General features: G+C 37.0%; 1 long non-coding RNA gene across 1 annotated transcript in view; it reads right to left on the reverse strand.

Moving 5' to 3' along the window:
* LOC133206793 (uncharacterized) overlaps positions 1 to 16232 on the reverse strand; it is a 65923-nt gene extending 49691 nt beyond the window's left edge. Inside the window, exon 1 of the long non-coding RNA XR_009723883.1 lies at positions 15968 to 16232. This is a non-coding gene — a long non-coding RNA (uncharacterized LOC133206793). The remainder of the gene's footprint in view (positions 1 to 15967) is intronic.
* Positions 16233 to 21431: the final 5199 nt, after the last annotated feature.

Consider the following 21431-nt stretch of genomic DNA (forward strand, 5'->3'; position numbering starts at 1 on the left):
CACTTGATACAGAGTGCATTGAGCCAAATTCAGCTCTGTTTCAAATCTACTATGTTGCAGAAAATGTGGTTTGCATGATATTTTCAATCAAATTCAAAAGGAAAAAAAAAGAACATAGAGTTACACAGTCCTGCAACATCTGTGGCTCTGACCCAGACTGTCACATACATGAGCTTTGTCCTGAGCAAAAGCTGTTATCACCTGCCTCAGGCAGTATCTGTTTTTTTTTTATTTTGAAAGCAGACCTAAATTATCTCAAAAATGTAGAATACCTAGAAGACCTCTTCCTGAGTAAGCTGTGGCATCCTCACATCCATGGGGAAGGCACCATCCAGAATATGGCAGAACTGAACTTTCCCATCGCATGCTATATGCATAGTATGGGAGAGGAACTGCTTCCTGAGGGATGTTCAAGATGAAGGAAGTGAGCAGCTTGAAGGAGAAAGAAGTCTGGGAAGAGGAAGGAGAGGGAAAAGTATGTGGAGAAACTGAGATTCCTGTAACCCAAGGAAATGGGCAAGGGAGATGGAGTGTGGGTTTGAGGAAGGAGGAGAGAAAAGGAGATATCTTAACTCATATTTCTCTCAACTATCACCACAAGCACCATTAATCTCACTGACTCTTTTGTTTCACCAGTACCTGTCCACCCAACTCAATTGGACAATCAGATCTCTTTGCCTCCAACTCTGTCACCACTTCTTGCACTGAGAATCTGCTTTGGCACCACAAGGAAGTTAATTTTACCCATACCACCGAGAAACCTAGGAGAAGCTTCACTGGTAGGGAAAACTCCTTAAATATTAGACAGCTATAGTTCTGAAACACTGAGAAAATTTCAGAAGGCTTTTCAGAGAGTTGGGAAACAACTCATAAAACTGCTGAGATCTTCATTCTGGATGCTCACAAGGCTGCAGCCTTTAGTCCCACTTGCAGGTGTTCCCAGAGCAGTTTAAGACTTAAGAGCCTCAGAAGAGTCCGGACGCTGCCCTGACTTGGAATCTCTCAGTGCAATTTTGTGTGAGGAGGCAATTCAGTAAAACCTTCTTGGGAAAATGAAATTCCTATTTCATAATCTCTCCTGGATTGAGCACAGACCCCATGGACCTCCTTATGGCTTAACCCTGCCATTTCCCCAGGCCAGGGGCAGGAAGGTCCTCTGGGATTCCCTTCTGACTCTGTACAGGCAACTGACAGTGCACCTAGGCATGAAAATGCAATTTTGTGCAGTGTTTTTAATACCTTCCCCAGACCATACTCCCCACAGCTTTGCTCATCTTTCCCTGGTGGCCTACCGAAGGTGGTTTTGTTTTCAGGAAGGCAGGTCTCTTTCTGCTTTGTTTCCCTTCAAGGTGAATAGCACAGGTACCACCTTTGAAAACATCTGAAACTTAATCTGTTGCAGGATACCCACCATCAACCCCTCGGGTGGCTCATATCTGTAGCTGTGAGATTGCCTGCTTCGTTATCATTCCTCTACAGCCTTGCTTTTGAAAACTGGCTTGCTCTGGGTGGAAAACATTTGTTTGTCCACAAATGGTCCACTTGAGGATGATTAACAGCCCTCTGCTGTTACTCCTGGGTTTGGATTAATTCAGGATACTACAGGGATAACTCAAACAAGCAGAGCTTGCAGACTGAGACCTAAATCACAGACAGCCCAGGCAGATATCTTAAGCTGCAGGCAGCACCTCCAAACCTCCCATAGCTCAGCCTGTGGTGGGAACAGGAAAGGGATGAGGAGCCTGGGAGCCTGCCCAGCCACCTTCTGAATACCCTGCAAGCCAGTAACTAGAGCACCAGAGATGTGAGCATCAGGGGCTTTTGGCTGGTGGGGTAGTCTAGGAGGAAAAAACCCTTGGAGTTTCATCATTAGATACCACATTAGGTACCATTAGATTCCATACGCTTGTTTTCCTGTTCAACTAGTACTCATTCTTCTTAGCGTCACCCAGAATTGAAGCGTAAGGGAGTAGAAGAGCTGTGTTTGTGCCTCTGCGCAGGTTGCCAATGCTCCACCAAAAATCCAGTTCTTTCATTCAGTGCCATCAGGCCCAGCAGCAGCTGGGGTCCCACTAAGCACAATGTCCTCACTGCTCTGTCTGCAGATAACTCCACACATGCTCTATCCTTTATTTTAAAAGATGGATTTATCTGTCTCTGCCTCTTTTTCTTCTCATTTTCCTTTCTTACCTTTAAGTGCTTTGAAAGGAAATCCAAAATAATTTGCTCATGCCTATTTCTTACAGTTTCTGCAATGACAATAATGAACTTTTCATTAGACCCATGAATGGAAGGTTATATTGTTTATATTTTCAATATAGACAGAGGATGGCAAATCAACCTTTTTCAATTTTAGTTGGAAACACGATCTAAATAGAGGGATTTGCTGTTTGGTTTTTTTTGTTTGTTTTTTAATAATCAGACTCATTTTTTAAAAACCTTGGGGGGAAGAAAAGTAAACTCAGCTTTTCAGCTAAGGGGTATGGATATCATGTGCAAAGATGAAAAGAGAAGCCAGTTCATAGAGCTCACCACCCTACACATTCATAAAATGACCACCTTAATAACAGTCAGTGTTTTACTTCGGTAAAATTTCATGCCAACAGACACACCATATGTGAAGGGGATTTACAAGAGATAAATCATTCCCTGTGCACTGACTAAAATTCAACACCTTTCACAAATATTGCAGGTTGTTTAAAATTGTTCAAATTTCCATTATCTTGTACAGTCACAGCATTTAGAAACAAGAAAGATTGGCGTAAAATACAAAGGATGTTAAAATGTCAGAGGCCCCAAAACAAAAGCAGTGTAAAACAAAGAATACCAAGCAAAAAATCTCAGTAAGCTTTCTGCACAGCTGTTACAAATGAGGTTTCATCAGGCAGTTTATCTAGCCAAAGATACTTTTATCACCTGGGGTTTTATTTTTGTTTTTATTTTTAAAGAGCTGGAGACCAATCCTAATTCTAACAAAGCTTTAATGTGTAAGTATGACAGTGAAGGTTCTGTGCATGTTGAGTTTCTTTTAGGCAGTTTCACCGGCCTATTAAAGACAGAATTTCTCAATTGTCAAAAAGATGCCAGTTTCGGGAGTCTTTAGGATAAGCCAATCTTTTCAATTAGGACAAAACCCACCACTACATAATAGTCTTTACAGGCTCATAAACCACCATACCACCCAAGATGTTAACAAGCTGGCATGTTTTGAGCATCAAAGATAGAGAGGAAACTGTGTTTACATGTTTGGCACAAAAACTAATGAGGAAAGTCAATTGGCCCTTTGTCTTGAGGGTCTGAAGAGCTGCGCTCTAATGTTTGGTTTCTTGGTTGGCACTTGTTCAAGTAATCACTCGTGGCCTGACAAAGCAGCACTTGTGTTTTATTAGTGGCCATGCTGAACTCTCCTGCCTGGGCTGTGTTGTCTCTCAATAGAGCGTTGCACCAGAGGGCATACTTATTTGAAAACACTAAATCAGAGCATGATGATCTTTGCCCGACAAATACAACCAAGAGAGCAGGCAAAAATGTTGACAACAGTTCTTTTGTTACAGAAAGTGAGGAAACAACAACTGGCGTGTGTGCGCATGTAAGAACAGTCCTGAAACATCAGTGACAAAAACAGCAAAACGTTGCTGCAATGAGATGCTCAGAGCCAACTGCATTCGCGCCATACTTGAGAACAGCTTATCAGCAAGGCTAAAATTTGTGTTGATCACAGGTGGGAGAGCAGACAAAGCATTTTTAAAGTATCGGGTCAGTGTGGCACAGGTGACAGAGTTACAGGCTTATGAAGAAGTAGTATAGTCCAAAGAATTTGAAAGTCACTCTTTCATCTCCTTGTGACAAGTAAAATGCAAACCCTGGAGGCTTGGTCTTCTTTATCTATCTGATAAACTCACCTTCAGTTTTCAAATACTTTAAAAGGCACAAACCTGCCAGCAAAATTGGGCTGCGATTCGTGATTTGGGAAACTGGACTTTCTTGTGAAACTGTTGGTACTCCTTGCCAAAAAGATGATGAGAGCAAACTTGCAAACTGACTCACAGCAACAGTCCCACTGACTGTAAGAAATAATTGCAGGGAGACAAATTAACTGTTCCACTTACGATGTCTGTATGTAGGAACCTTTACCAGTCTGGAGGTGTGGAAAAAAAAGTCCAGTGGGATTTAGAAATGAAAAATAATGACTAAATTGAAGATCCTTTATCTTGAATTGTTTTGTTTAAACCATCTTTTCCTGACACTTAGAATCTCCTATGTGGGATATATAGAATACATACAAGTTTTGCTACAAAGTTTTACATGCCACCTCCATTTGAATTCACTAGTTTGACAAGACTGTACATTTCTAATGAAACTACCTATAGGTACATTAGACATATGTTTAAGAATCTCCAATTTTGTAGGTCTGATTTCAGGGGTTTTCTAAAGTTGTGAGAAGGGTGAGACAAATAGCTTCTGTTTAAAATACATTTTTAAAAGACAAGAAAAAGATCTTATTAATTTTTGTTTCAGTCATAATTGAGTCTGAAGTAAAATAAATACAATATTAAAGTCTTCTATATGAAAAACTATTTTTATTTTTACATTTCATTATATGGAATATAATTTTGAAAATTTTCATGTATTAAATCCATGAATATTCACAGTCATACTGCAATTTAAATTATATAGGTAGGAAAAAAGGAAATATAACATGGACAGAAATTGTGTCAGGTAAAACAAACAAAACGAAGCAAGAATGTGGACTCTGAGTTTTCCTAATGGAACAGAGATGCAAAGACTATCTGATGGGTTAAAACTCTCCCATCAAGATCAAAAAGATCAAAATATCAAAATATGGCTCACCCTGCCCTTTCAAAATAACTTGTGACATCTCAAACAAGCTGAGTATTATACATATTATAACTGAACAGTCTCTAGACTTGTTCTGCCACCAAAATCATTAACCAATCTGTGAAACCCTGTAACAATTCTTGAATTGTACCCAAAGGACCACAAATTGTTTGCAGTAACTATGTGCCTGAAAAGTCGGTATTTTCTTAATTTTTGCATGATAGCTGGGCACAGTTTTTTGTTTTCAAAGACACTTTAGTTAATAAATGTCTTTCCAACTGAGGATGATTGTCAAATTACAGCAGGCTATATGTAGCATATAATACTGCATTGCTTGTCTGAAAAAACTCCAGTGCAGTGAGTATAGAAAAGCATTTCTGCATTCAGTTAGGTCTTGGCAGATGCCTGTTATCTGTCCAGAGACTTAACTCTTCCTCAGGAGAATACCTTGCAGGATTATTTCAGGGCATTGCAAAGGATGTGATACTTTGACACAAAATATATATTTTCACTGTAGTCTTCAGGCTCCTTGGCAAGCTCCTCCAACACGCTCCCTCAGGAGGTAACTCAGAGTGAGTGCTTGTTTGCACTTTTTAACCTGTCCTTTGTTGTGTACTTAGGAGTTCAGGATTAAAATCCAGCTTTAGCAGGAACCAGTATCTGCCCAATGAAGATGCAAATAAAGAATTCCATAGCTTTTTTTGTGAACTGAGCCCAATATAACCCCATGTGTATATCCCCTTAAAACGTTAAAATGACAGAATTTTTGTATTTTACTCTGTTTTGGAGAACAAAATAGATGTTCTTTCTCTATAGCAAAGTTTCTTTCTGTCACACAGTGTCAGGAATCAAGCAATCGCCTCAAAAGTAGTATGGGAACTGAATGAGTAAATGCAATATATAGCTGACACTGAACCTTTTGAAAAACAGTCTCTATTAATTCAGACCTCTCAATACTTAACTTTTACTTTTTTTTAACTTTTTGTTTTCTTCTCTAAAATTTTCCATTCATTTCAGCAATTACAACACATTTTTTCCAAACATTTTACAAGCTTTTCCTTGTCTTCAGGGAAACAGCATAGTACACTCCCTTGGTTTAGGGATTATTGTTAACTTCTGCACTGTAGTGGTGTGAATTACACTTTAAAACATAAATAAAGCATGTAACAGATAAAATAGCATAAAGAAATTTTCATTATTTCCTCCAAATTTTGATACAACAGGTACTCAATTTCTTAAATTTCTGCAGGTTTTTTTTCCCCACTATTTCTGTGTGTTGGATGATTTAAAAATTATTCTAGTGATTTTTGATAACTATACATCACAGTTACTGTTTGTTGGTTTACAAAAGACTAATTGCATAGTGTTTCATATGGACAGCTTAGAAGCATTTCTTTTGCAAACAAGAATTATACATTGATTATTGTTTCATTCTAACAATAGTAGTCAGAATTAGGTCGTGCATGTAGAGGCTTTACTGAGAAAGCTGCAGACTAGAGCACAGACAAAAAAAAGAAAATCAAACGTTTTTACCTGGGCTTTAACTAATATTTTTTAAATATACTCATTTCTTATTTCCCTACTGTTTAATTTTTTCCAAACATTTCCAGGGAAAACACTGGGTTTCTATTTTTTCATTGAAAAACAAATCTCTTATTTTCAACTGGTGCGTTTATAACCCATTCATCTGGTATGAGCACAGACACATGGAAATTATCTGCTTTTTAAATTAAAATACATATATATATATATAATTGAAAGCTAGTTTTTATAGGGCTTAAAAAGCAATGTCCTCAGCACCGACACCTATAAACATTCCTTGCTAGCAAAAAACCCAAGGTTTTTACCTATAAAAGAAAGAAGAAGAGTTGCCCCCTTTCAACGCAAAGCTTGTAACTTGAGTGTAGCATTTTGCAATACAAGTTATTTCGTGGAAGTTAAATTTATGACATGCTGAGCTAAAGTGAGCAAAGAAGTGGTATCATACTATCACACTGTGACAAGGACCTATAAAGGATGTGATTCTACAGTACTGCCAGTAGAATTATGAAGAATAGGATATGTTTTCAGGAATGGCCATTTTTACCCTAAGCCTTCACGGAGTTAAGAAACACAGGAATTTCAGTGCTAAGGAAGTAAATGTGGAAAATGTCTATTTTATCTGTGCTGTTTATGCCAGTGGAAAGATAGGTACACCATGACAGTAGAATTATAGCAACAAAACTCTTTCCTTAGAATTTCTTTGTTAGAAATATCTCTGTGCAGAAGAACAGATAAATTTAGCAACAGTATGTTTCCTAATAGTGAATCTTCTGCAACAGGGCTCTAACCATTGTTATAAATATGAATGCCTCTATGGATATATTTGTTCTTGGACACAGCTGGTAATGTAGTGCCTGAATCAAATGAAAATAAGAATAAAACGTAGTTATATCACCTGAAAATCAATGGCACTTACATGATACAACAGCAAAATGGAGAAACTCATGAAAACACCTCCAGTGTAAAACATTACCCAATTTAATTGACTTCCACAAATATACAATTTAGCCCCTTATTTTGCAGAAAATTCCTATAAAACTTAGAAAATCTCTCTACACTTTTAAACCTACCTGGTTTTAGAAGATTAAAAAAAAAAAAAAAAAAACCAGCAAAAAACCCCCCACTGGTTTTCATCTAATCTTACAAAGACCAATTTCTCATTATCTTAATTGAGAAATTCCCATTAAACCATAACTAAACTATAACATCTAAACATCTAAACCAGTGCTAAAATATAGAATACTAAATCTAAATATGGAAACCTAACAAAAACAACTTGATTTTGAGACTGTATCAGAATCCTACTGATACAATGGATATACTAAACTATAACATCTAAACATCTAAACCACAGTGCTGAAATACAGAATACTAAATCTAAATATAGATACCTAACAAAAACAACTTGATTTTGAGACTGTATCAGAATCCTATTGATACAATGGAAAACAGAAGTCAGAATCTACAGATGTGTATGTTTTATGATAATTCACGTTCCTAGTTTCAAGCATTCCCATTCCAATGTTTTGAACAATTTCTGTGTGAATCTTTCCTCACATCTTTTTATTAGTTAATCATTTTAATTTAGTCCTTAGCTTTGAGCTTTTTAAGCTTGAAACATACCCTTTACTTAGGCGAATTATTTTTCCTGTGGCAGCATACTGACTCCTATTCTTAATGCCAGGGAAGCAATACAAATAAATTACATTTAGCCATTCACAACTAGTATAGACATGAGAGACGGACTTGCTGAAGTATGTGTTTTAAACCATCTTTTTTTTTTTTGTCTACATGGCACAATCAGAGCTTTTAGATTGAATGACACTCAGGACATGGCTTATCTACTTTATTCTGCCTTTAATTTTCTAACAGAGTATGTGCCGGTGGTAAATGAGAGATATGTATGCATTCAGAAAAATATGTATCTACAATGAAGACCTGGAGCAGTGGCTTCGGTTTCCTCTTTCTTGCAAAACGTACGTACTATATCCATCCTGTCCCTGAAAAGACCTGACAATGAGGCCCTGGATACAGTAAGCAGAGTGAGAATCCTCTGGCCAAGATGCTTTCACAGAGTTGTAAGGATGGGCACAAGCTGACAGAGGCACTTTGCTTCCAGCAGCAGCTGCTTGGCCTTCTCACTCCTTCATCATAATCACCCTGCCCATAGAGCTCCTCTCAATGCAAATCCTGGTCCTATAGAGTGTGACGTGGGCAGCTGAGGTATTTCTTCCTTGCAAAAAGAAAGAAGTCTGTTTGTGAAGGGTCCCCTCTACACTGGGATGAATGGATAAGCATCATCCCTACACATATATTGCCCTCAGTTAGACTGACTGAACATCATGATTCTGTTAGTCTAAGAAAGTGGGTACCTGAACCCACAGCAGTTGGTTGATCTGTCTGATCTAAGGCTTATTACTGCACAAGGTATGACTCATGTTTCAGATCATAAGGATTTCAGTCTAAAATATGAGCAAATGAGACAGGAGCGCAATACTATGGGTGTCACATGGAGCCTTAATACTTACATTCCCAAAGGTCCTGTACATAAAATATAAGCAAATCAGACACAAGCACAATACTATGGGTGTTACATGGAGCCTTAATGCTTGCACTCCCAAAGGTCCTGTACTCTTTGAGAACAGCCCCAGTAGACAAAAGCTCTAAGCCAGGTTTCTGAGTAGAAAATCCACTTCCTGCAAGTTCGATTAAGCTAGCTAATTTTCAGACAAACACACTAATTTTCAGACAGGTTCTTCTGATGTTTTCCGTCTGTTTGCAATTTGCATCATTAAATAGCCTAGTGTTTCAAAGCAGCCGTGGTAGTAAGGTCAGAAGGTTTTATGTTAAATAGCAACATCCTCAGCTTTTTAAAGGAAAGCAGCTGATCTGATGGCGCATAATTTTCTTTCTTTTCCTTTTCTCTTTGGGGTGAGAAAAAAAGTAAGGATTGGAGCTTCTTATGGATCACAGACATTTTACTCTGGAAGAAAGAGCAGATCTATAGGTCTTTGTGCTGTGGAAAGCAACACAGAATCACAGGTGTCTGTGATTATCAAGAAATCTTCTTCTTTTCTAATGGTTCCCCTTTCTCTCCCTCTGAACAGCAGGTCATCTTTCGGGCATGAATATCTCATTTTAAAAGGCACAAAATTCAATCATAAAAGGAAAAAAAGGTACATGCTGAATTTGAAGATTAAAAAAAAAAATATGCTTGGCAACATTCAGTATGCCAGAAAGCAGGGCTGTGCTGACCTATCCAGAGTAAACAGATGTTTCTCAATTAATTCTGCCTGGGCTCTGTTTCCATATCTGAGGAACAGTGGTAACAACACAGCAAATAAAGTGTGACACAAAGACACCTTCATTCAGTGTTTCTCCCAGTAAAATTGCTCCCCCCACACTTTTTTTTATTTGTGAATTTGTGGGCTATAGCTACCCTGAAGCTTTTTTTTTTTTGTGCCTCAGGAGTCTGGCTGGTCACTGGGATTGGAAAAGGCTGAATCTTATAGCTCCAAGCAGTTTTGACAGTAGCTGAAGACACATATCAGTAAATACTCTAAACTGAACTTAGCACTGCATCAAAGGCTCCTGAGCTGAGCTGCCCTGACAAAGCTATTCTCAGCCCATCAAGGCTCTGAGACACACAGCCCCATAATGGAAATGCTATTTCTGAATTGTTGTGTAGCTCCGCATTCACCAGATTTAAAACCAGTTTACATGCTTTTTTATCTCACAAACATAGACACAAATATATTTGATAGAGTTGAAATAGGAAATGCTGAGTATCAGAGAAATTCACTGAAATCAATGGCTTTTGTATAATTACAGGTGTTCATACATGTAGATATGAATGTACGGACAAGTGAATTTGGGATGTATACGTCAATCCGTAAAACAGTAAATGCAGCATTGCCTATACCTCACATTGCAGCTAATACTGTGAGTGATATATCTAAAAGGAACATGTAGTCATAAGGTAGCCAGTTTTAAAATGCTGATAGGTAGAAAAATGACAAGGTACTCCTAGAGACAGGGATAACATGCTTTACCACATGCACAGGGCAAGATACAGATGTTCTGACCTATGTGGAAAAAGATAAAATATAAATCTCCATTTTGAAGGAAATACAATTGTAATTTTATCACTGAGGCCTCTCTGGGAAAAAATGTAGTTTATGATGCATTGCACTCCTGCTTTGCTTACAAGTCAGCATCTACAATTAAAAGAATTAGAAAATTTAATTCAGTTTAATTCATTATGTATTTTTCCCCTTCCAGAGAGCCATGTGATGTAGTAGGAGATACGAAACCATGTCTTGTCATTCAATATTTATTAAGCAAACTAAAATAGCCTGTTTTGTAGAAAACAAATTTAATTTTGCCTGTCATACTAGAACCTAGTGCCAGTCTGATCTGTTGTATAGTGTCACTGAACCTGGTGACTTTGAAGTACATTGTGTATACAAATGTCTTGCTGTAAGCAGTCCTGTACTATCAGCATGTGTGGAGACCATCATGAACTTGCCATTCAGAGAAATACAGGGCTGTAAAGAAGGGGAGAGAAATCTGATATCTTTTCTTCCTTATTTAGGTGCTGCAGAAGAATATGAAAGTAGTTCAATAAGGCAAATGATCCAAGAACAGTTCTTTTGAATATGTTCTGATGTGTGCAAACATGACATATTTAATTAGTATTACATTCCAACTGTTATAAGAAATCCAAGATTCAAGGTAGGATAATTATCTTTTAACAACATACATCTATTAAACTTCTCAGGAATATGGTACCCAACACTGGTTCTTAGAGCACATCACAAATAACCACTTTCATAGCAGAACATTTCTAAATGTCACGTAATGGAAGAGCAAAGCTACTGTAGAAAAAGGGAAACATTTTAGTTATTTCAGATAAAGCAAGGCCTCAGAACCACACACCTATGCAGCAAGTAAATGTGATTAAAGGCAAGAAAAAAATCAAAAACCTTGTATTAAATAGATCATGAATTTGCTTGTGGGTCTGTAACAGATGTGTTACTAAGGGTGCTTTGTTTATCCAGTTGCAAGACTGTCGAAGAGAATCATTCCAGTGATGCTGCTTATCATGCTTTTAATTCAGCTCAGGCAAAACTGTTAGCTTTGAAAAAGCAATTTTTTTTTGGCCCTACTCTATCTGGCTGCACAGAATTTTCAAAGCACCACAATGTTGTAAAAAATGCCCTTTTAATCAGATTACCCTTGGCGAACGTCCCAAACTCAGGCTGAAGTGCAGTGCTTGTGGTTTCTCAACAGCTTACACTAAGCCTGCACCATGGAAATAATCTACTTTTAAAACCCAGGAAACAAATCGACTGCACTAAGGACATAAGTCGCTGTCATTAGGGAGTGATTAAGCTAAACATTTTTATACACTCTGGTAGCCCAGTTTCATATTGTATACTTCTGTGCCAAGAGAAAGAACGGCACCCCAAATGACTGCTTGATTCAGCCACCCCAAAAAAAAACCCTGGTCTTACACAAATTAAACTTAATTTTCCCTTAATGATCACAAAAGGAAAAAAAGAGGGGGAGAAAGAGAAAGAGATTTACATTTAATAAATTAGAAAATACAGTAAAATCAGCTTTACAAGCAATAATTCAACTGAGGATCATGAGTTTGATTAAAGACTATACACGATATTTTTTGACACATATTAGCCTCCCCTAAAAATCCTGTCAACTTATATTAACTTACTGCTACTTGGTTTATGCAAACATATTTCCTTTAATACATAATTTATACTGGAAATTCTGTATGTTTTTGAAGAGGCAGCTACCATTTTTACAATTTACCATTATAATGCCATGTCTTCAGCTTTCTGTGATGTCGCATTTTTCATAGTGGGAAAATACGACATCGAGATGTTTGAACAGAAATTACTCCACCTCCCCCCATTTTCCTCTAACAAAACTGTAAAAAAAGGATATGGATCTGCCTCTGTCTAATCAAATTATCTGGTGTCTGAGGCAAATTTGCTGTTTCGGTGCACGCAGATCCTAAAGCAGAAAGGATCTAGATGTCAGATCCTGGTGCATGAAGAGCAGAAGGTGTGTTTGCAGGAGGGAAAGAGGGTTGTTTTTGTTTTCTGCATAAGTCTGACACAGATGGGATGTTCAACTGGTCTAAGGTACAAATCAGGTCTGTTCTTGATCCCTGCTTTGGACGTTCCACCGATATTTCATTTCTAATTTATAAAACACGTCATTAATACTCAATCTGTCAGCCTCTTTTTGACAATAATTTAGTCTGACAGTTGAAGGATTAATATTTATTAAACACCCTGTACTTTAGAAGTCAAAGAAATGCTCAATTCATTTCCGCGGCAAAATCCAACTCGTAGCAAACACTACCCCCAATCCCTTCGTGCTTCCTAAAAACCAAACAAACCCAATCGACAACACAATAGCAGATGACCAAGAGAAACATGAGAGAAACAAAACAAAATGGAAAAGTAATTACAAGTAATCCTTCAAACGACTTGGTAGTGGATTCATTTAAGGTATTCCTCTGCCCAAGCATATGTTTTCTCACTCTTCTTTCCCCTTCCAGCCCTCCCCCTCCCTTCCCCACTCATAAATAATTCATAACCTGATAAATATGCAATTTCAAAAAAGTGCAGACACGGCAGCACTGCATTAAAAAAAAAAAAAAAAGCTTGTGCTTTTCACACAGAAGACCTGAGCTGCACTTAACGGATGACAGATTTTCCAGTATTCAAAAGCTGTATTATATATATGATAGGAGTGAGACACTATTTCTGGTTTGATTCCTTGCTAGACATGTTGTGAATTGTCTGTGGAAAGCTGTAACATAAAACAAATGGTGTTGTTGGTTTGGTTTGGTTGATCCTTCTTTCCCTTTTCTTTCCGTTTTGAAAGAAAAGATGAGGTGAAAATCAGCGATGTTCCCACCATTTAAAGTTTGGATCACCACATGTTTTCAGGTTTCTATAAAATTAGAGAGTGAGTACAGCTGGAGGAGGAGCGCAGCCACATGCTTTCTCATGTAGAGGGTGCAGAATTTGCAGGTAGCGCACGTGCCATACGTAATTCTCTGGTGATCCCACCGGGAAGGTCTCCCTCCTCCCAGAGTCCCCCTAAGCGGTGGCCACTTATGGGCCATGGTGCGAACGCTCTTCAGGGGCCGATTTCACAGGCTCAGCGGCAAAGTGCTCTGCCTGCTGCTTGCACGCAGGTAAAGCCCACCCGAAGTAAGATGCAGGATGAAAAGTGGCGTACCTCCATTTTGTGGGCTAATTGCTTGATTACCAGGCTGAAACAAAATGGAGGAAAGACTTTTTTTTCTTTTTTTTTTTTTTTTTTTTTTACAAAAGCAGCTCTGGGCTGACGTGACAGAAAAGACAAAGTATCGGGAGAAAAATGGTGTTTAAGGAGCATCAGTCATAAAATCACTAATATGACATGGAATATGAGAAATATAGGTAATGTGTACACATTCCTACAGCTAATAGATGCAAAAGACTCACGTACAGTTGATCTTTGGGTTTAGCAACAGTTAGAACATAAAAATGATTTCAACCTGTGAAGTGTAACCTTTTGAATGAGCATTTAAATTGGAAACACCATGGGTAAGAAATAGACCTCAGCATTTAATTTGGACTGGCTAGTTGGAAGCCTGTATTTACTGTACAATAATTTCAAATTTAATTAAATAACACTGCTGATGCCAGTCATATCAACACTGTAGAGATGATTAATTGCATGCTTAAATGAAATATAAACTTCCTTAAAAGTAACATCAATGCAGAGCCCTGTAAGCAGACACCATATGATAAATTTAAATGCACGAGCCTACCTGCATCCCTTAGAAGCATGCCACGGTTAAAAAGACAGGCCCTACATCTGAATGTAGTAACTGCACCAGGAACAGAGCCTTTTATGAGTTTCTGTTTTTCAAGGCAAGTCTGATTATTTTTTTTTCCCCCCTTCTTCACATGATTTTTTTACTTTGCAGGAGAGCTTTCACAGGATTTGCATTGTCATCTCATGAACTGGCTATCGATAAGCAAACAGGGGCTAAGGCACTGTAACGTGGGGCTGCCCTGTCACAAGGCAGCTGGACTGTTATGTATTCCACTTTGTTTCCATTGTATTTCAATCCACAGAAGCAGCAGGACAAAGGGCCTGACAGAGTTAAACATGGATTGTCACCTTGATTTGTCCAGTCTAGCAGATATGCAGAAATGAATGATATTCTGCTTATAAACAAAATGCAGAAGCAAGTAAGCTTGCAAACAGCACTTCCAAACTGTACTATCTTAAAAAAACAAACAAACAAACAAACAAACAAAAAATAGGGGATATAGTGGAAAAAAAAGGCAAGAAGAATCATCAGATTAGCACACAGAAAAGCTCTTCTCCCATAACATCGTCTATTGAAAACAGCAGAAGCGAGCTCTGTGGCTAAGGGCTGGGTTGTCTCTGACTTATCCGCATCATGTTGGTTTATTTTTCAGTGCTTCCATATGGAAGTTTCTACCATAAATGTAAACACTCGGGCAGGAACCATTCCTTCTGTGTGTTAAACTTATTTGTGGGACGACGCCCTTTATGTTCTTCAGGGAGGTGCAGTTATACATATGTGGAATACAGTAAACAAAGCTATTTATGGAAAGATATACCAAATTAAAATCCTATTTCTTATAAGAGTAAAAACAGTGAATGCAACTCGATTTCTACTCTAATATAGTACTGAATTAAATATAAAGAATGTCTTATTTAACAACTCCTACATAGAAAAGCAGCAAACCAGGAAATTGCTATGAGGAAATTCAGTGGTGAAGCAAAAGAGTTATAATTAAAATCCAGAGCTGTCTTTTTCAGTTTGAAAAGTCTCAAATTTTAACAAAATCATGTACATAAGAAACAAAAATTCCAACTTAAAAATTGAAGGAACAAGTTGTCTTTTACCTTCTTTCTAAGGATATAAAAATTCTGCCTTATACTACTGATCAGTAAGGCAAATTGAACTGAAAAAAGGGAGATGACTCAACAGAGCAAAGGTCAGTTCTGAAACACCTTAATTTTTTATAGAAGATGAAAACAACCAGCAAGAAACCTCATTGTGGTTTCTGACAACCACGTGTTTATTAACTATATGAAAGACATAATCAAACTCCCATTTTGTTTATACGACATACCTCAGCAGATTGGACAAAATACTTGCCTCTGAAGAAAAACCTTTCAGAAGCACATCATTTATATGTCTTTTTTATTTATGAGATAAGGCTTATCAGAAGATGCGGTATTACACAGCACAATAATGTATTCACTTCTGAGCATGCCGTATTTTAAACACGCATGAAAAACTAAATGCATCTAATATTTTAGGGTTGTTATTAGTTTTGAATAACAGATTGGATGATTTTTGCATTTGTGTATATATTTCGTTGTTCCACTCAGTTTGTACCCAACCTTTTAATAGTGCAAAAACTCACACTAAAATATAACATGCCATCATACCATCTTAAGCATCTACTTGAAGCTATATTATGTATCAGAAAAAGAAAAAAAATATCAATCTTACCCACATACTGGAATGCTAATGTGCATCCATCAGAGAGCTACACATTCATAGTAAAGGTTTCAGCCCAGATAAAGCCCCTAGTATTATCGTATACATATAAAAAATAAAGAAAAGAATTAAAAACTAATTAATTTTTTTCTTTACCAAAATAGTTCAGGAAAACCTAAAAGCACCAAAAGAACCATTTTTTCTCCAAGGAGAAAATTGCACAGATTTGTCTTTCCTCGGAATTCTATGCAGCCAACCGTAATAGCTCTTTGACAGTTCACCTGACTGCAGCAGAAATGAGAATGTGATGGTTACAGTGGATGACAGAAAGGGGCCATTTGAAGTGCTATTATGCAGTTTACATGAGAAGATTTTCACAGATTTTGGCTTTATTTGGTTATGTTATGTACATTTTTGGCTGTTTTGCTTTGCTTTACTTAGGAGTGTATGCCTTACAGTAATAAAGGACACATTCTTTTCTGGAGCTGCCATATAGAAATCCACACCTTAAAATTTAAAATTTCATTAGTATTTCCAGACTAGCTTGGGCGAGTCACTGTGCTCCACTACTGGAAATAAAAATGAGTGCATTCTCATCTCTCTTTCCCATGATCACATTTTAAAAGGCTGTTAAGTATGTTTTATTTCATCCAGTTTAACTAGCAATTTCAAGCAGAATAATGCAAACCAGATACTCTATGTTTATACTTAAGTGAGAGCAATTTTTTTACACACATTATGGCAGAATTGGAAACCTTTAGAATATTAAACAATGAAAAGAATATCCTATAAACATTGCACCCTAAATGAAAAACAAACAAAAAAACAAAACCAAAAGTAATCTTGCTAGAAGGACCCAATTCTGCAAGCTCTTATTAGGGTAAATTGTCTGAATTAAGCTAATAGATCACCTCGTAAGAGTAAAGCCTACTCACATGAGTCAGTACTCACAGTGCTGAACTGTGACGTTTAAGCATTTTATGAAAGGAATTGTGGTGTCTCAACTTTAAAGGACTACTATGCTGTGGAGATCTCCCTGTTCATGAAAACATGAGCCTAAACCAACAAATACAAATGAGATTTTTTTATATGCTGATAGCATACAGAAAAAATGTGACGGTATGCTGGTCGTTTTACACAAAATTATTTAAAGGAAACATTACATTTCCTGTGTAAGGAGAAAAAGAGGACAAAAGTAGTAATGGCTGAACTGTACTGTCCTAACTTACTCTGCATTTGTGGGTGATTTATAGATTTTACAAATCAGAGAAAATAAGCAACTGCACCCTTGATATATTGTTAAGCAGGTCTTCTATGTTTCTGTTTTCTGCATAGTGTCAAGACTGTTGACATGGGATTAATCAGCTGCTCCTCCTAAACCATGAATCAGGATAAATTGTCCAGTTTATGCAGTACAGTTGCTTGAAAATAGAATTAAACGTAGAAAGTACAGAAACATGTGAAAACCAGCAGAAGTTGCAGGTATGCACTACAACAGATCCTTTCTTCTATGCATTTTGAAGAATTCCAGCAGAAACAAGTAATAATAAAACAATGCTTAATTCCCCACACACACACTTTCTGACAATGCAATGATTCTTTGCACTATGTCATTCTCTCAGTTCATGATTTCTTACTGAAATGTAAAAATTTTGCCTCTGTTCCTCTAACAAGATCTCTTCATATGGGTATTTTGTCTGATTTACAAGCAAAAAACCATCCAATTATCTTCTACTTATCTTCTAGAGAGCATACACCTACACATAAACGTAGCCTTCTACCTGCATTGTTGTCAGCTTATGTGTCAGCCTATAGCATTATAGGATTTGAGAATATTGGGTGCAAAGTGTCTTCAGGAAAAGGGAAAGAAATCATTCACCATTAGAGATAAGTATGACAAGCTCCTTTTTACACTAGGATACACTTGTATTAAACAGAATGGCGGGGTGCCTGACTAAGATTGCATCTATTACCAATGATGACATGAAAATGGACGCTTATTAATCACTGTTTTGAAAATAATTATCCATCGCTTTATAAATGCTACATCTCTGTCAGGATTTTTTTCCCCCTAAGTGTTCCCTAGTACTCAAAATACTGTTTTCTCATTACAGAGTTAGTTAGAACTTAATACTTGCTTTACCAAATAGATTAAGAGTGTGCAGCAAATATGTCGGTTAGTAATGGTTCGGATGTTAATACAAAACAGGCATTGTATAGTTAGTTTAAAAGTAAACAGGTTATGAGTATTCAAAACAGGTCATAGTTGTTTGAAAGCAAACACTTGATCTCTGTGATATTTCATAAATTTTTTTGGAAGCCAAAACATCACATATAAAGTTGTTTGATATTTAATTACAGAATGGGTTTTCTGTAGGTCACAAATAAAATACAGGTTATTTCACTAAGAGAGATGTAAGACACAATTACCGAATGAAAAGGTTTGGGGGATTTTTGCCAGTGAAAACACTTTTGTAGATAAACAGCTTTTATGTGTTCTGGTTTTTATTTCTTTTCAGCAAAATTGAATGCAGAGGTTAAGCATCTCACAGTTTTGCAATCAAACTATGTAGAATATAGTAATAGTAATATGAAAAACTTTCGTAAACTTCTCAGACACTCAGGCATTATAATGGCCTGTATTGCAGTACCTCATATGCACAAAGTATATTAAAAAACATATGTTGCACCTAATATTCATTACGTGTATAATTTATATCACATATATTTGCACAGTATTCTGCTGTATCAACATTAGAAAAAGGTATTATTTACGGGACTCATTTGGGGAAAATCCACGATCTTGACTAGGTGCATATACGATGCTTTCTTTTATGAGCTTTTATAGTTAATTTAAAAGTTAAATTTCAAAGGAGTAGTCCCAGTGATGGAATAACAGTTTCAAATTTAAAAGGAAATGACCATGTTGCATTATGGAAAAGTCTATATATGTTCAGGAAGCATATATGCATGGATGAAGAAAAATGCTTGCAGTGTTTTAAAGTCTTTTTCAAAAGTAAATACTTGGATTCTAACTCAACTCCAGTAATTTCACTTCTTGCCCAGCTTCTTAGATTTTACTTTATAAATTTATTTTAAACTCTAATTAGGTACAATAACAATCTGCTAATCTAATTAAAAGAATACAGAATGAAATGCCAGACTGCCAACATACAATCAGGTAGCAGCCTTAAAATGTTGCTGTATTGTCTAAGCTGCATCCCAAAATAAATAAATTCTAGAAAGAAAATAAGTAAATTTTAAAAAGTGCAAACCAAAATACAGGGATATTGCCTGGATTTGGAACACTATTTACATATATATGCCTAGGAAATATATGCATTTCTGATTTAAATACGATTTTGGAGCATTTCAGTATTAATGAAAAAAATTAATATACCAACAATTGTTTCCTCAGTGTTGCTATAAATAACATTTACCACAAGCTTCAGTAAATGTTTTGACACTGATTTATAAGCATGTCTAATCAAAATATTGTATTTTTTTCATTCTAGGAGACAGCTAACTATTTTATAAATATAATTCAAGATAATGTATTGGTTTGTTTTCAAAAGCTTTTTTCCTTGATTTTTTTCACTTAATAAAATGCCTCCGCTCCTGAGAATACTTAAATTAAAGCAGGTGGTTTATTTTTGTTGTTGCTGCTGAGGTAGGCTATTGTTTTTCTTCCACCAATATTAATTTGATAACTTTAGCGGCTCTTGAATGCTTACAGTATGTGTTATTAAGGATTAAGCCTTAAATTTATTTGTACAGGTAAAGAACCTGGTATTGCACAGGTCAAGCGGGTTTGGCATGAAAAATAAAGCATTAAAGAGGTGTTAGTATCTCTTTCCTGAGTCCCTTTTTTATTTCAAAGTGCAAATATGGTTATAAATCACATTACCCAATGCATACAAATGATCTGAATTGCAAAACAGGCTGGAGTACCTGCATCTTCTGTTTAACCTGTGGAGATGACTCATATAATTGAATTGGAATATAGATACTAGTATACAAACTTTCACTAACTTGTCTTAAAGATAACTGCTTCTTGAAGGAATGGAGAGCATGTCTAAGCTACCAGCAGTGTTAGCTTTCCATAATGCAGCTAATCCAATGTCTCTCCTAAATTTCCCAACTGATTTACACAGAAGTCTTTATCAAAAGGATAATACAACCTCTGGACGTATGTATCAAATTTACATTTTTACTTAACAGAGAGAAAGTAGATCTCTGTTTAAGCATAATTAGGATTAAATACCTATTTTAGAAAGGTTATTATCATCAAAACTTATTGAAGTACTCTTTTTCCTTTATGCATGGTTTATACCTACCTCTGTTCATTAAAACATCTCTTTATAAATATATTTATAAACGTATTAACCCCAGAGTCCATTGGATGTAGCCAGGAGGTTACCCAGTTCCAAAAAACCCAAAATGCCAGGGGTCTGAACCATTATTGATGCTCTCTGGACCAAAGGAAAACATCAATGTGCAACATAGGCACCCTTTTTTTTCAGTAAAGACAAGCACCGACTGTATGCATTGGCAGATGGGATCTGAAGGGCGAACTGTGACAGTGACTTCTTTTTAAAATGCATTTTCTATACATGAGAGGTCAAAAATGAAAGCATGTCCCACTTCATCCATGCTAATTTTTTTGAATGCATTCAAATTATGATTTTTGATACATGGTATACAGCACTTTTTACACAAAAGGCATGCAGAAACACAGAAGTTTTGGTGCCTGTTGCTGTACAGGAGAGAGCTACCCATATTTGGAACCTGGTACTTTCCTACTGAAATACTGGTCCAGTTTGGAGGGGAAAATCATTGTGATTCTGTGACTATTTGGCAAAATAAAGGTACTGTAGGATTCAAAGTACTACTCAAATATAAAAGAGTTGTGTACCAGGTATTAGCATGAATCTGCTGCTCAAGAACCATCTCTGCTTACTTCTGGCTCTCGCTTTGCTTCTGTTGCCTCCTGAAGTGTGGCAAAAGTAAATTCCTGCAGGCAATGGCCTGGAACCTGCTCAACACTGCTAACTTTCCCCATTTGTCAGTATTATAGAAGCACTGTCACGTCATTTTGAAAATATTTTATAACTTATTTGCCTGTGATGATCCAGCATTGTATACCACACTGCAGCAAGGGGGACAGAAAACTGCCTGAAGATGTCTTGTGCAGACCTGCTCAGAGATACTGCTTGGCAATCACTCCCATGCTTCCTTGTGAATTCAGCAGGAAAGTCTGGTGGGTGCTCTCTGTTGCCTGGGGGTCAGGTTGGGGATTCCCCAGCCAGAGGGAGTGCTGGGTGTGTGGCTCAGGAGCTGCTTCTACCTCTTTCATCCTGCTACCACATCTTGCCATCACATCACAGGTCCTGCTGTGCCCAAACTGGGGAAAACCAGATCTAGCACACTGTCTGGCAATGTGAATTTCTTAACAGGGCAAGAAAAAGGAAAAGCT

Source organism: Neopsephotus bourkii, unplaced genomic scaffold (genome assembly GCF_033783945.1).
Source record: "Neopsephotus bourkii isolate Nb327-2 ecotype Australia unplaced genomic scaffold, CSIRO-AGI_Nbou_v1 NB_1820, whole genome shotgun sequence".
Classification (NCBI taxonomy): domain Eukaryota; kingdom Metazoa; phylum Chordata; class Aves; order Psittaciformes; family Psittacidae; genus Neopsephotus; species Neopsephotus bourkii.